Genomic DNA, 13,474 nt, shown 5'->3' with positions numbered 1-13,474 from the left:
ACAACCCGCTACAGAATTTAAACGCAAAAATTATTTAAAATTAATTTATAATTCCTAATAATTTATAATTAATTTCATATAATTAAATTACTTCCCACCCTAATCCCCTATAAACCCACAACCCGCTACAGAATTGAAAAGCAAAAATTATTTAAAATTAATTTATAATTCCTAAAAATTTATAATTAATTTCATATAATTAAATTACTTCCCACCCTGTTCCCCTATAAACCCACAACCCGCTACAGAATTTAAACGCAAAAATTATTTAAAATTAATTTATAATTCCCAAAAATGTATAATTAAATTCATATAATTAAATTACTTCCCACCCTATTCCCCTATAAACCCACAACCTGCTACGGTACTAAAACACAAAATTAACTTAAAAAACCATTATTAACATGTAAAAATGGTATACATATATTTTAAAACCAGTAGAACACTAAACAAAAAACAATTAACACATACATATTAAATACATAATAAAATACATAGCAATATTATAAATATCGATATTAGTGACATCGATATTAGTAACATCGATATATTTCATATCGAAATTACTAGCTTCGATATTACTAACATCGATATAAAAAAAATCGATATTACTTACCTTAGTGTTGATATTCTGTCCATAGATATTCTTGACATCGATATTCTGTCCCTTCGATATTCTAAACTCGATATTATTGTAGGTCGAAATTAAATTTTCGATATTTAGACTGCTCACCCTAGTATAGCTTTCAATAAAGGTTGTCTTTCACCTATTCACCATAAGGGGTTGTTTGGACTGAAGGTGCCCACTAGAACTAGTGGACAGCATATATCAGGCAACCTTCTCACATTGGTGTGCAGCGTGTGGGATTCCAGCTTGCTATTGTTTTACCAGATAATCTCAATTGAATTGATCAACTGAAAACCACTAAAGGTACCTGAGGTACATATAATATCAAGTTTAGCTAAAGTAAGTTCTTCTGAACTCAGAGTTGTGTGTTAAGGGATAGCACACCCTTTCTACAACTCAAGAGAGTTTAGTAGGCCACACTAGTGTAGGTAGTGCAATACACCACACCACATCAGTAATGCCTAACCAGCCAGGAACCAGTGGATCCCTACCAGGAACCAGTGAGCTCCTGCCCTATAAATATGAGGATCTCTCCTTTGCTCAGCTTAGGGCCTTATGTTCCATTAGGAAGCTGAAGACAGGCAAAAGTCCATCCACCCAACATCTCATAAAAATACTTAAGCTGGATGATATCACAGGGCCTAGTGGGCCTGATGGGGTAGACAGTGTGGGTGGGGCAGCAAGTGAGGGTGGGCCTTATTAGCAGCAACTCCCCTGACCCTTCCTCTAATGCTGACCAGACTGGTTACAATGACCAGACTCTGGTGAACCCAGATCTCCTGGATGAGGATGAGGAGGATGAGAATAATGCTCCTTCCTTTATTCCTCCAGGTAGACCTGACAACAGGACTAGAAGGGATAGATCTCTGTCAAGGGGATCTGTCTAGTCTAACTCCTCTATAGGGACCTCTGTCTCTTCTCACAGAGGGAGGGAAACCTCCCAAGAGAGGAGAGAAAGACTGTTGAAGTATGAGCAAGACAAGTTCAACCTCAGAAAGCAGCAAATGCCCTTAGATAGGGAAGCCCTAGAGCTCTACAGAGCTAGTAAAAAGGAGTGACTAGAGTCCCTTGGTGGCCGCAATTTCCCTAGAGATAGGGAGAGGTCTTATGACCATAGAAACCTAAGTAAGATTGTCCCCCCCTACCAGAGTGGGGATGACATCCACAAATGGATAACTGCCTTGGAGAGGGCCTGCAACGTACAGAAGGTCCCTCAGGGTCAGTGGGCAGCAATCCTATGGCTCTCCTTTGCAGACAAAGGTAGAGATAAGCTCCTCACTGTAAGAGAAGAGGATGCTGATGATTACAAAGTCTTGAAAAGTGCCCTGATAGATGGGTTTGGCCTAACCACTGAACAATACAGGTTAAAGTTCAGAGACACCCAAAAAGCACAAAATCAAGACTGGGTTGACTTTGTTGACTGTGCTGCTAATGCTCTGGAAGGTTGGTTATTGGGCAGTAAAGTGTGTGACTTCAAAGGATTGTACAATCTGATAATGAGGGAGCAGATTCTTAATACCTGTCAAAATCAGCTGTTGCAACAGTACCTGGTAGACTCTGATCTGACCTCTCCCCAAGAATTGGGAAAGAAGGCAGACAAATAGGTCAGAACCAGGTTGAGGCAGAAGGTACAGGACCATGGTGGTGACCCAAGGAAGCAAGTTTCCAAAAACTTTGACAAGGGTGGGGACAAGGGAAAATACCAGAAGTCTTCTCAAGGGCCCCAAAATTCTTCTTCAGGTGGGGATTCACAGTCAGGAAAGGGTAAAGGCCAAAGGAAACCCTGGTGCAAAATCTGTAAGCAGAAAACTCACTGGACCAGTGACTGCACCAAGGCCAAAGAGAATACTCCAGCCCTCACCAATGCCCCTAAGGCACCTGCTCCCCCTAGTGCAGTTACAATTGGTGGTGGGAATACACAGAATAAGGGTGTAGTAGGGTTGACCCTGGGTTCTGAGATGGACTCTGGCCTAGTCAGAGTTCCAACTCAGGCTGTGCGTGTCTGTGATGGGGGCATGGATATGTCCCCCTGTGTGATTCCCAGTAACTTGGGCAAATACAGACAGCAGCCTTTGATTAATGGAGTAGAAGCTTGGGCATTCAGGGACACAGGAGCAAGTGTCACAATGGTGACAAACGATCTTGTGGATCCTGGGCAGATTATACTTGGTGAAATGTACCAAGTGACCAATGCTAGCAATGTCAGAACAGACCATTCTCTGGCAGTTGTTAACTTCTCCTGGGAAGGAGTAGCTGGCCTTAAGAAGGTTGTGGTAAGTGCAGACCTACCAGAACAGTGCTTGCTTGGCAATGCTCTAGAGACTTCAGCTTGGGCTGAAGTGGAGCTCAGGACACATGCAGAAATGTTAGGGATCCCTGCACATGTCTTTGCTGTGACCAGGTCACAGGCTAAAATGTCTAAAACTGGACAGGCCCTGGATTCTGGAATACTGGACCAGGTGCCTCACAAGAGGAGGAGTAGTAGGGTTAAACAGAGCCTTCCCACCTGACTCAGAATGCTGATCAGTCTCTTCAGGGAGATGATCTTGAGCCTGAAGAAGGAACTGCCCCAGAGGAGCTTGAACCTGACCAGGTTTAGTTCTTGGGGACAGGGGGCCCTTAAAGGTCTGATCTGAGCCAGGAGCAGAAAACCTGCCCCTCTCTTGAACCCCTCAGAAAGCAAGCTGCTGATGAGGCTGCTGGGAATGATAGTGGCACCCATACAGTTTATTGGGATGATGGACTCCTATACTCAGAGAGTAGAGACCCCAAGCCTGGTGCATCCAGGAGGTTGGTTATACTTCTGAAGTTTAGGGGTTTCCTATTGACACTAGCGCATGAAATTCCCCTAGCAGGACACCTGGGCCAGAACAAGAATTGGGATAGAATTGTCCCTCACTTTCACGGGCCCCACATGTCTGAAGACACTAAGGAGTTTTGTCGCTCCTGTGTAACCTGCCAAGCCAGTGGCAAGGCAGGTGGCACTACAAAGGCCCCCCTGATACCACTACCTGTGTTGGGGGTTCCCTTTGAGAGGGTTGGGATCCTCAAACAGCATCTGGGCACAGATTTATACTGATGGTGGTGGATCATGCCACCAGGAACCCAGAGGCAATACCCCTAAGGACCACTACAGCACCTGTAGTGGCAAGAGCTCCCTTGAGTGTGTTCTCAAGAGTAGGCTTTCCTAAGGAGGTAGTATCTGACAGGGCTGCAAACTTCATGTCCAATTACTTGACTGCTATGTGGAAGAAGTGTGGAGTGAACTACAAGTTCACCACACCGTATCACCCACAATGCAATGGTTTAGTTGAGAGATTCAACAAAACCTTAAAGGGCATGATCAAAGGACTCCCAAAGAAGCTTAGGCAAAAATGGGACCTGCTCTTGCCCTGCCTTTTAGTTGTATACAGGGAGGTGCCTCAAAAGGGGGTTGGCTACAGCCCTTTTGAACTTTTGTTTGGTCACCCTGTCAGGGGTCCATTGTGCCTGGTTAAGGAAGGATGGGAGTTACCTCTCAAGCCCCCCAAACAGGACATAGTGGACTATGTACTTGGTCTCCCCTCCAGGATGGCTGAGTATATGAAAAAGGCAACCAAAAACCTTGAAGTGATGGGGCAGGAGCGGTGATTAAGCATGAGCAGGAGCGGTAACCGGGCGGAAACGGTGACAGGACAGGAGCAGTGAACGGTGCAGGAGAAGTGAACGGGGCAGGAGCAGTGAAAGGGGCAGGCGAAGTGACGGAGCAGGAGAAGTGACGGAGCAGGAGAAGTGACAGGGCAGGAGAAGTGACGGGACAGGAGAAGTGAAGAGGCATGAGAAGTGACAGGGAAGGAGAAGAGAAAGGGCAGGAGAAGTGACGGGGCAGGAGAAGTGACAGAGAAGGAAAGGTGAGAGGGAAGTCAAGGCAACAGGTATGGAGAGGTGATGGGGCAGGAGAGGTGACCGGTCTGGAGAGGTGACCGGGAAGGAGAGGTGATGGGGCAGGAGAGATGATGGAGAAGGAGAGGTGATTAGGCATGAGCAGGAGCAGTGACCAGGCAGGAGCGGTGAACTGACAGGAGCAGTGAACGGACAGGAGCAGTGAACGGACAGGAGCGGTGAACGGACAGGAGCAGTGAATGGACAGGAGCGGTGAACGGGGAAGGAGAAGTGACGGGGCAGCTGAAGTGACGAGTCAGGAGAAATGAGTGGGCAGGAGAAGTGAGGGGCAGGGGAAGTGAGGAGAAGTGACGAGGCAGGAGAAGTGATCGAGCAGGAGTACTGACTGGACAGGAGCAGTGAAAAGGCAGGAACAGTGAACAGGCAGGAGAGGTGATGGGGCAGGAGAGGTGATGGGGCAGGAGAAGTGATGGGGCAGGAGAAGTGACGGGACAGGAGCAGTGATTACGCATGAGCAGGAGTGGTGAACGGGTAGGAGCAGTGAACGGGCAGGAGTAGTGAACGGGCAGGAGCAGTGATGGGCAGGAGCGGTGAACTGACAGGAGCAGTGAACGGACAGGAGCGGTGAATGGACAGGACTGGTGAACGGACAGGAGCAGTGAATGGACAGGAGCGGTGAACGGGGAAGGAGAAGTGACGGGGCAGCAGAAGTCACAAAGTGACGGGGCAGGAGAAATGAGGGGGCACGAGTAGTGAGGGGCAGGGAAAGTGAGGGAAGTGAGGGGAAGTGACGACGCAGGAGAAGTGATCGAGCAGGAGTACTGACTGGACAGGAGCAGTGAAAGGGCAGGAACAGTGAACAGGCAGGAGTGGTGACAGGGCAGGAGAAGTGATGGGGCAGGAGCAGTGATTAGGCATTAGCAGGAGCGGTGAACGGGTAGGAGCAGTGAATGGGCAGGAGCAGTGAACAGGCAGAAGCAGTGACAGGGCAGGAGCGGTGAACTGACAGGAGCAGTAAACGGACAGGAGCGGTGAACGGGCAGGAGCAGTGACGGGGAAGGGGAATTGACAAAGGAGCAGCAGGGGAAGTGAAATAGGAGCGGTGACCGAGCAGGAGAAGTGACCGGGCAGGAGACAGTGACAGGGCAGGAGAAGTGACTTGTACTTATATTCTTTGCCTATTTATTTATATACTTTTGCATGCCATCCACTGATGTGTCTGCAAAGCATTGCTGTTGTCCAGAATTTTTGTTCTGAATTTTCACCTCCTGTCCTGAATCTTTATGTCAAGAATTCCTGTCATGCGAGGGGAGGAAAACGGTAACCAGCGAAAACGGACTACATCTCCCAGGATGCTTAGCGGTTGAGAGCTTATGTAAACAGGAGAGCTGTTACATAACTCAAGGAAAACACGCCCTTATGTAAACAGGAGAGCTGTTACATAACTCAAGGAAAACACGCCCTTATGTAAACAGGAGAGCTGTTACATAACTCAAGGAAAACACACCCTATAAAGGGAGGAACCGGGAGGTACAACGCTGTCGGATATTGTGTTTACACCGACGTACCTGCTTAGTGAAGAGCAGTGTTCCGGAGTGGTGCTCCAGTAAGGCAAGAACGGAGGTAGGTCGAGTCGTTACTCCCTGGGCCGTGTCTTGCCCCATCGTCACCTGTGAAGGACCCGGAAGCTCTACCGGATAACCATTGAGCTTCGCTTTTTGACTCGGCTGAGTCAAAGCGCAGTGGCGCTTTTGCTGGTTGGAGTCGTAACTCCCAGCCCGACCAGAGATACAGGGACTGCCAGCTGTAACGCACACCAGGAGGTGTTTGCCGCGTTACAGACTCGGAAGTCCACAGGATCGATCGAGCGGCTGCTCTCGGTTCAGTCTTCTTTGCTTGTGATTGGGGTATCGGTGACGCATCACCAGAAGGTGACTCCGCGTCCCGGTGCAGTCTGAGGAAAAGGTTGAGCGGCTGCTCCCTTCAGGTAGAGACCCCGGCTGGGTGTTTCCCTGACTCCTCGATTCTTCCCAACACTCTTCGTGCCCCTCACAGCCTACCGATTGGCATTGTCGGCCATTTCATTTCTGCCCTCTGTTGGCATACGCCGGGATCGGCGTATATGCAGAGGACGGCTAGGACCATCCGTGCTGTGGGCTGGTAACGTAATTAGCCTGGAGGATTCCAGTGACTATAACCTTTGTTTATTCCTTGTATTATTTTTGCCTTCATTAAAATAACTAAACCTTCACAAGTGGTTGCGTTCTCATTATCGTGTCTGTTAAACGATCCTGAGACGTTCAGGGCGTTACAAAATATCCGACCTTAATAACACTAACGGTCTCCCGGTCGATAACAGACATGGCAACACTTGATGATGTGCTGGCTGCTTTAGCGACCGTGCAAATTGAATTGGCTGCCTCCAGGCAAGAAACAGCCGATGTAAAAGCCAGACTGGATGCTATCCAATTGGACCCGCTCACGCCCAGCACCTCCCTCACGAACCAGACCCCTGCGGTAGTAGTGGAAATGCCGGTAGCCGTCCCCTTGGCAACACCAGAGAGGTACAGTGGGGATCCTAACACAGTGCAGGTATTCCTCACACAAGTGGCGCTACATTTATCATGCAAACCAAGGGCGTTCCCCACGAGTCAGGCTCGTGTGGCTTTCCTTATATCCTATTTGGCTGGAAACGCGGCACAATGGGCCGTACCTCTGGTGAGCAGGGACGACCCCATCTCATGTGATTGGGGTGCTTTTCGCGAGGAATTCCTGAAAGTCTTCGACAGAAGGGCTGACTCGTACACGGCGGACCGTGAAATGCTTGAGTTGAGACAGGGATCCAACGACCTGGTGCAGTATCTCAACGCGTTCCGAAGGCTGGTTGCGGAAACCAAGTGGCCTGTTGCTAAACAGATGGCGCTCTTCCATCACGGGCTGTGCGATGAGCTCAAGGACGCCGTGGCTCATATTGACCCACAACCCAAGACATGTGAGGGCCTTCTCAACCTGGTATTACGGCTGGAACATAGGCTAAGTGAAAGAAAGGGGGATCATGGGAGAAAAGGAAACTCCCTTCCATCCTATGTGACAGTGGGAAGTCCTGAAACTTCCACCGCATCCAAGGGAGAACCCATGGACATCGGCGCAATACGAGCGAGCCTCACAGCCACGGAGAAAGAGTCACGCCGTATACAAGGATTGTGCCTATATTGTGGCAAAAAAGGCCACTACGTACGTGAATGCCCTGCCAAACCGAAGACGTCACGTTATCGGGCCAACCGGTCGGTAACAGCCGTGGTGGACGTACCGGCGGAAAACTAGAGGACTCCCAGACCAAAGAAGGGGCATCTCGGAGTCACTCATCCATCCCTTCACTTTCCAACTCGGTCACTAAGGGACAACGACACCTGTTTCTCACGGTGCACGTGGGAGTGCATGACCAGTGGATACCCGTTGTGGCCATGGTGGATTCAGGGGCCACTGGCATGTTTATGGACCACAACGAGGCATGCAGGCTAGGGCTAGTGCTTCTTCCCAAAGCTGTTCCCGAAGACGTCTATGCTGTAGACGGAAGGCGATTGGTGACGGGGCCCATCGGGCAGCACACGGGGGTCCTTCCGATGAGATGTGGGAGGAACCATTTGGAACAAATCGATTTTAACATCATCCGAGCGCCCCAATATGGCGTCATATTGGGATTGCCGTGGCTACAGAAACACAACCCCTCTGTGGATTGGCCAACACATCGCATCGAACTGACGTCACCGTATTGCATCCTGCATTGTGGAATAAGAACGGAATCCCTTGACGCAGATGAGAGCGGGAGTCAGACGGTGGCTACAGCGGCAGAAAAAGATGTGGCTCTCCCCCAGGCTTATCACAGTTTTGAGGATGTATTTGATGAGGTGAAGGCGGAAGTGCTACCACCACATAGACAGTTTGACTGCCAGATCGACCTGGTGCCAGGGGCCAGCGTTCCCAGCGGCAGGCTGTATGCCCTGACGGAGCCTGAAAACGTGCATCTCCGGGGGTACCTGGATAAACTCCTCAAGCTAGGATTCATCCGCCCGTCCAAGTCTCCGGCCGCCTCGCCACTCTTCTTCATCCCGAAGGCTAATGGGGAGCTGAGAGCCTGTGTGGACTTTAGGGCATTGAATGCGATAACCGTAAAGAATCGGTACCCCTTGCCTCTCATCAGTGTACTTCTGGAACAGGTCAAGAAAGCTCGTATCTACACCAAGTTGGATTTGAAAGGGGCATACCATCTGGTGCGCATGAGGGACGGAGACGAGTGGAAGACCGCCTTTAAGACCAGGTTCGGCCTTTTTGAGTACCTCGTCATGCCGTTCGGTCTGTGCAATGCCCCGGCAGCCTTTCAGTACTTTTTGAATGAGGTATTCAGAGAGGAGTTGGATATCTACGTGGTCGTATATATCGACGACATCCTCATCTATTCGTCCAGTGTGGAGGAGCACGTACACCACGTCAAAGCTGTGCTCCAAAAGCTGAGGGAAAACATGCTGTTTTGTAAACTCAGCAAGTGTGACTTCCACGTCACATCCGTGGAATTCCTCGGAGTGATGCTGAGTCCAGAGGGACAGGAGATGGCAGAACGAAAGATCAAGGCGGTGAAAGAATGGCCGGTGCCCCAAAGCGTGAAGGACGTCCAAAGTTTCATTGTCTTCGCCAACTTTTACAGGCGGTTTATAGATGGATTTTCAGGATTGGTGGCCCCAATCACACAGCTACTGAGGAAGTCCAAGGAGTTTGTCTGGTCCCCTGAAGCGAACAAAGCCTTTGAGGCCCTGAAAAGCGCCTTTGGTAAGGCGCCGGTGTTGGCTCACCCCGATCCGGATCTCCCCTACGTGGTGGAAGCGGACGCATCGGATGTAGCGCTGGGGGCTATCTTGTCCCAACGCAACCACGACACAGGGGTGCTTCATCCCGTTGCGTACATGTCCCGCAAACTCAACGACGCCGAACGCAACTACCATATTGCGGAGAAGGAGCTTCTCGCAATCAAGGACGCCTTCACCGAATGGAGGCATTGGTTGATGGGGGCAAGACATGTGGTATCGGTGTACACGGACCATCGGAACCTACAGTTCATGACGGCCACAAGACACCTTTCTCCCAGACAGCTGCGGTGGATGATCTTCTTTGCGGGGTTCAACTTCCGCATCACATATCGGCCGGGGATGGAAAACCGGAAGGCGGACGCCCTGTCCCGTCAATCTGCAGTTAAGGAACCATTGCCTGCGACCGAGCATTCCATCATTTCCCCGAGGATGGTATTGGGGGTTATCCAACCGGATACTTTCCTGAGGGGAATAAAGAGAGGGATCAGGTCATTCGCATGGCGGAGGTGGCTCCTCAGTCACAGAGAATGGCAGCTGAAGGACGGGATACCCCTGAAGGGTAGGTGCCTATTGATACCCACGCCTAGGCTAAGGAAACAAGCATTCATCTGGTGCCATGACTCTGCATGCGCAGGTCATTTGGGCTTTGAAAAAACGGTGGCTAGCATGGGACGGCATTTCTGGTGGCCAACCATGAGAGTGGATGTCAGGAGGTGGGGACAGGAGTGTCCTACGTGTGCTACCATGAAGGCCGACCATGGCCGAACCCAAGGGCTCTTACATCCACTTCCGACCCCGGATAGACCATGGGATAGCATATCACTGGACTTCGTGGTGGGCCTACCGGTAGACCAAGGGATGACGGCAATACTGGTGGTGGTGGATTACTTGACGAAAATGGGGCACTTCATCCCCTGCAAGAGAGTCCCTACGGCCGGGAAATTGGCGTCACTACTCCTAAAGAATGTGGTACGACTGCATGGATTACCTGGGGTGATCGTGTCGGACCGGGGGTCGCAGTTTACTGCGCAATTCTGGAAGACTTGGTGCACTGCGCTGCATGTTAAGACCGCCCTGTCCACCAGCTACCACCCTCAAACGGACGGCCAAACCGAGCGCCTGAACCAAACGCTCAAACAGTATCTGCGATGTTTTGTGGACCAGGGCAGGGAAGAATGGGTCGACTTACTATGGGTTGCAGAGATAGCCTATAACAACGCCACTCACAGCTCCACACAGGCATCTCCGTTCTATAGCAACTATGGCCAACATCCCAGGTTCTTGCCATTTCTACATCCGTTCAGAGAGGACAGGATTCCCGCCACAGCGGACAGGGTGGCACACATAAAAGACACGTTGATGCGCTCAAGGGCTGTCCTAATAGATGCCAAGTGAAGATACAAGGCTGCGGCAGACAGGAAGAGAACGCCCGGGCCACTGTACCGCACTGGAGACTACGTCTGGATATCCACAAGAAACATGAGGTTTCGAAAGAACAGTGTGTTCCATCCCAAGTACATGGGCCCCTATCGAATTACCAAGTGTATGGGTCCCGTGAACATGAAGGTGTGCTTGCCCCAGTCATTGTGGATACACCCTGTCTTTCATGTATCATTGCTCAAACCAGCGCCCTCCAAGCCGTCTGGGACACCTAGGCCGGTATGCGTGGAGTCGGAGGTGGAGTATGAAGTGTCGGGCATACGGGCGTCCAAATGGCGCAGGGGGAAGCTGTGGTACCTGGTTGCATGGAAAGGCTATGGCACGGAGGAGCAGTCATGGGAACCGGCTGAAGGGGTTCATGCTCCGCGCTTGGTCTCCTTGTTCCATCGGCGTTTTCCTGCCAGCGCTGGACCCGTGGGGAGCCGCTGAGAGGGAGGATGTACTGTCAAGAATTCCTGTCATGCGAGGGGAGGAAAACGGTAACCAGCGAAAACGGACTACATCTCCCAGGATGCTTAGCGGTTGAGAGCTTATGTAAACAGGAGAGCTGTTACATAACTCAAGGAAAACACGCCCTTATGTAAACAGGAGAGCTGTTACATAACTCAAGGAAAACACGCCCTTATGTAAACAGGAGAGCTGTTACATAACTCAAGGAAAACACGCCCTATAAAGGGAGGAACCGGGAGGTACAACGCTGTCGGATATTGTGTTTACACCGACGTACCTGCTAAGTGAAGAGCAGTGTTCCGGAGTGGTGCTCCAGTAAGGCAAGAACGGAGGTAGGTCGAGTCGTTACTCCCTGGGCCGTGTCTTGCCCCATCGTCACCTGTGAAGGACCCGGAAGCTCTACCGGATAACCATTGAGCTTCGCTTTTTGACTCGGCTGAGTCAAAGCGCAGTGGCGCTTTTGCTGGTTGGAGTCGTAACTCCCAGCCCGACCAGAGATACAGGGACTGCCAGCTGTAACGCACACCAGGAGGTGTTTGCCGCGTTACAGACTCGGAAGTCCACAGGATCGATCGAGCGGCTGCTCTCGGTTCAGTCTTCTTTGCTTGTGATTGGGGTATCGGTGACGCATCACCAGGAGGTGACTCCGCGTCCCGGTGCAGTCTGAGGAAGAGGTTGAGCGGCTGCTCCCTTCAGGTAGAGACCCCGGCTGGGTGTTTCCCTGACTCCTCGATTCTTCCCAACACTCTTCGTGCCCCTCACAGCCTACCGATTGGCATTGTCGGCCATTTCATTTCTGCCCTCTGTTGGCATACGCCGGGATCGGCGTATATGCAGAGGACGGCTAGGACCATCCGTGCTGTGGGCTGGTACGTAATTAGCCTGGAGGATTCCAGTGACTATAACCTTTGTTTATTCCTTGTATTATTTTTGCCTTCATTAAAATAACTAAACCTTCACAAGTGGTTGTGTTCTCATTATCGTGTCTTTTAAACGATCCTGAGACGTTCAGGGCGTTACACTTTATCCTGAATTTTTACACTCACTGTCCCGAATTTGCACTCATGCCAGTTGGCCACCCTACTCTAGGGCCCCTCCCTAACTGTAATCATTGTCGGAGGCAGCACGTGCTGACATGTGCCAACGCTGCTGGAAGTTTCCGGTGTGATTGTCATCAGGAGATCTGTGGGACTGATTCACTGTTTGCTGATCAGTCACATTTGCAGATACAAGTTTGTGGCACGGCATGTTTCATCTCACGCATGAAGAAGACGCTATCGCATTGAATAGCAGATTAGGAGGGCTGGCGGGGGGGGTATTAGAATGTCTTACACTGGCTTTGATTGTTATGTTCTTAAGTTTAGAAATATGTTAATTAAGACACTTCTCCATTAAACTCACACACAGTAATTCATAGCACAATCACTTAAGATAAAAGCAGCAAAGCGACAAATACTAAAATAAAAAGACACCAAACCTCATTACATAATGTTTCTGATTCTTTTAATGGGCGTTAGGAACAAGGGACGCCAATCACAGTATCCAACAATTCATATTCTCTTTAAATACCACTACAGGTTGCGATGTTAAAAATCACGCACATAAAAATATTGGTTTTAAAAAATGTTTATGTGGACTTGAAGACATTGGATGGTCAATTATATGACAAATATAATATTTAGGCCCGGATTAACCAAGCCTTTCCGATGTCCGTGCACTGCTCAAGGTGACACTAGGACTGTGCAGAGGGTTTAGTAATATGTACAGAGCCCCGGAGCGGGCTAGCTGCACCTCCTTCCTTGCGTGGCTTTGTAAAGAAATGTAACGCAACGCAGCAGGTAGCGCTGCATCATGGAACATTTCAAGCTGGGAGGTGTTCCTTGGGTGGAGCGTGGGTCTTCCCGGCCACCCACCCATGGATTTTGGCGCATTCTCAGAGTTACTAAATCGATCAAACCTTGTGTTGGACCTGGCCCTTTTTGCAGGGTCATCCCTAAACTTTTTGCCTTCCTCCTATATTTTTTCTAACCTGTTGTTGGCTGTTTTATGACTCTGGGCACCTTACCACTGCTGACCAGTGCTAAGCTGCATATGCTCTCCCTATGGTAAAATGTTGACATTGATTGGTTTCCATGTTTGGCTTATTTGGTTTACTATCAGCCCCTAGTAAAGTGCACCAGGAGTGCCAGGGCTTGTAAATACAAATGCTGCT

The sequence above is a fragment of the Triturus cristatus genome, chromosome 7 (genome assembly GCF_964204655.1).
Source record: "Triturus cristatus chromosome 7, aTriCri1.1, whole genome shotgun sequence".
Classification (NCBI taxonomy): domain Eukaryota; kingdom Metazoa; phylum Chordata; class Amphibia; order Caudata; family Salamandridae; genus Triturus; species Triturus cristatus.
Note: the sequence above shows the minus strand (reverse complement) of the source record.